A 3,758-nucleotide genomic window follows, 5' to 3' on the forward strand; every position below is an offset into this window, starting at 1 on the left:
CAGGTGGCTCATATAGCACCTGCTTTTTGAGAAGTTCATCATCATCAACAACAACAACAATAACAACATCATCATCCACAACAACAAGTCTACCAGCCTCGAAACAATAATAACACCAGCACCAACAACTACGAGAGGAAGAGGGTAGCTTTTGACCCGATTCCGATGACATATGCTGAACTGTATCCTTCCTTGGTTGATAGGAAGTTGATCACTCCATGAGACCCTCCCGTTGTACCAACCAATCCTCAGTGGTGGTATAAGCCCGAGCTTCACTGTGTATATCATTCCAGTGCTCCCGGACATGACGTGGAGAATTGTTATCCGTTGAAGACCAAGGTGCAAGACCTTGTGAGAAGCGGTATATTGTTTTTTGAGGACGTAGGTCCTAATGTTAAGAAGAACCCATTGCCCGAGCATGGGAAAGCTGCTGTTAACATGGTCCAGGGATGCCCTGGAAAGTATAAAGTCCTGTATGTTAATTACATAAGGAAGTCTTTGGTCGAGATGCATAAGCTGTTGTGTGAAACCAGCCACTATGAGCATGACCATGATAGGTGCCAGGTGTGCACTATCAACGAGAGAGGATGCCGACAAGTAAGAAAGGACATCCAAGAGATGCTGGATTAGGAAATGATTGAGATACTTCAGAATTGTAATGAGGACGAAGTTGATGTTATCACCGTGGTATTTAAAATTCCTGAGCCTGTTGTCGTCAAGTATGATGGTAGCAAGAAGAAGGTATCTCCAGCTCTTGTGATCAAGCCAACGGGTCCTGTCCCATATTCATCAGACAAGGTTGTTCCCTATAGATATAACACAATTATGCTGGAGGATGGAAAGGAGGTGTCGTTGCCCTCAACTTCCGTGGTGAGTATTTCTGACGCCAGTGGTGTGACCCGTAGTGGTCGTGTTTTCTCGGCGCAGCCGAAACCCCATGAAGACATTGTGAAGATAGTTGCTATTAGTCCTGCTGGTCCTGTGGGGACTTCTTCTTCTAATCCTGCTCTTGTTGTGAAGGGTGTTGACCCTGTTGTTGATAAAACTGTTAAAGCTCTTGTCCTAGTTGGCCAATCTGGCATGTTAAAAGAAGATGGTGATGAGATGCTAAGGCTCATCAAAAGGAGTGAATACAATGTTGTTGATCAGCTGCTACAAACTCCATCAAAGATATTTGTCTTATCTTTGTTGTTGAATTCTGAGCCACATCGTGAAGCTTTGCAAAGGGTGTTGGACGTGGCATATGTGGATCACGATGTCACAATTGAACAGTTTGATAGCATTGTTGCAAATATAACCGGTTGCAACAATTTGAGCTTCTGTGATGCTGATCTTCCCGAAGAGGGAAAAGACCACAATTTGGCTCTACACATTTCAATGAACTGTAAGGATGATGCCTTGTCCAATGTGTTGGTGGACACAAGATCATCACTTAATATGTTGCCAAAATCCACTCTTGCCAAACTTTCTTACCAGGGGCCTCCCATGAGGCAGAATGGAATGGTTGTGAAGGCGTTTGATGGATCGCGCAAAACCGTGATCGGTGAATTAGAGCTCCCGATCAAGACTGGGCCTAGTGATTTCCAGATCACCTTCCAGGTTATGGATATTCATCCGTCTTACAACTGTTTGCTTGGCAGACCATGGATTCACGAGGCAGGCGCCGTGACATCCACCCTACACCAGAAGTTGAAGTTTATGAAAAACAAAAAGTTGGTGGTGGTAGGGGGAGAGAAGGCTCTCTTGGTCAGTCATTTATCTTCCTTTTCCTACACTGATGTTGAGGATGAGGTTGGGACTCCGTTCCAAGCCTTGTCTATTGCTGAGCCTTCAAGGAAAGGATTTTCTTCATTTGTCTCCTACAACGATGCAAAGTTGGCCATTGAGCATGGTGCAACTACTGGTTTGGGGAAAATGATCAAGTTGGAAGATAACAAATCCCGAGCTGGCATAAGGTATTCTTCTGGTGTTTCCAATAAGCGTGGGTTGTTCCAGAGTGGTGGTTTTATCCACACAGTTGAAGATCAGGAAGTTGCTGCCATTGTTGAAGATGATGAAGAGGAAGACCTTGGCAACTTTGTCATCCTTGGAGGAATTTGCAATAATTGGGTCGCTGTTGATGTTCCAACAGTTATCCATAAGTCAACGTAATATGTTCATTTTGTTTGAAAACCCTTCTCCCATGCCAAAAGGAGAAGTGAAGACATTGTTGGCACATTTTGATTAATACAATAATATTCATTCAATAATCACATGTTAAATGTTTGTTTTCCAAATTATTTTTGCTTTTTGCATGAAATTGGTGATCACTATAAAACCCTAAAAAGAGAATAAAATCAATCTTTTCATCTGCATAATGATTTGCCTTGCTTGAATTCTGAAATCTCTTTTATACTCAAAATCATTATGCAGGTTGATCAAACCCATTGAACATAATGATCCAATACCATCTCCCAACTTTGAGTTCCCTGTATTTGAGGCAAAAGAAGATGATGTTGAAGATATTCTTGATGAGATTACCCGTTTGCTTGAGCACGAGGAGAAGATCATTCAGCCGCATCTTGAGAATCTGGAAACAGTCAACTTGGGGTCTGAAGACTGCGTCCATGAAGTGAAGATTGGGGCGCTCCTTGAAGAATCTGTGAAGAAGGGGTTGATTGAGTTGCTACGAGAATATGTCGACGTCTTTGCCTGGTCGTATGAAGACATGCCTGGTCTAGATACTGATATCGTGCAACATTTCTTGCCATTGAAACCTGAGTGTGTACCTGTGAAGCAGAAGCTCAGAAGAACTCATCCTAATATGGCAGTGAAGATTAAAGAAGAAGTTCAGAAGAAAATTGATGTGGGGTTTCTAGTGACTTCTACATATCCTCAATGGGTGGCCAATATTGTGCTTGTGCCTAAGAAAGATGGAAAAGTCTGAATGTGTGTGGACTACCATGAGTTGAATAAAGCTAGTCCGAAAGATGATTTTCCTCTACCACACATTGATATGTTGGTAGACAATACAGCTAAATTCAATGTCTTCTCATTTATGGACGGATTTTCCGGTTATAATCAGATTAAAATGGCACCCGAGGATATGGAGAAGACAACATTCATCACACATTGGGGAACATTCTGTTATCGAGTGATGCCCTTCGGTCTGAAGAACGTCGGAGCCACGTATCAACGAGCTATGACTACCTTGTTTCATGATATGATGCACAAGGAGATTGAGGTGTATGTTGATGATATGATTGCAAAGTCGAAAATGGAAGTTGAACATGTAGAACACTTGTTGAAGCTTTTCCAGTGTTTGAGGAAGTACAAACTCCGCCTGAATCCGAACAAGTGTACATTTGGAGTCCGTTCCGGAAAGTTATTGGGCTTTATTGTCAGTGAAAAAGGTATTGAAGTTGATCCTGCCAAGGTCAAAGCAATACAAGAGATGCTTGCGCCCAAAACAGAGAAGCAAGTCTGAGGTTTTCTTGGCCGCTTGAATTACATTTCAAGATTTACATCCCACATGACTGCCACATGTGCGCCTATATTCAAGCTCCTCCAGAAAGATCAGCGTCATGATTGGACCGAGGATTTTCAGAAGGCCTTTGACAGTATTAAAGAGTATCTGCCCGAGCCTCTGATCCTGTCTCCGTCTGTTGAAGGGAGACCCTTGATTATGTACTTGACTGTGCTTGATGACTCCATGGGATGTGTATTGGGTCAGCAAGATGAATCAGGGAAGAAAGAATATGTGATATACTACTTGAGTA

This window comes from Lathyrus oleraceus, chromosome 2, assembly GCF_024323335.1.
Source record: "Lathyrus oleraceus cultivar Zhongwan6 chromosome 2, CAAS_Psat_ZW6_1.0, whole genome shotgun sequence".
NCBI classification, from domain to species: domain Eukaryota; kingdom Viridiplantae; phylum Streptophyta; class Magnoliopsida; order Fabales; family Fabaceae; genus Lathyrus; species Lathyrus oleraceus.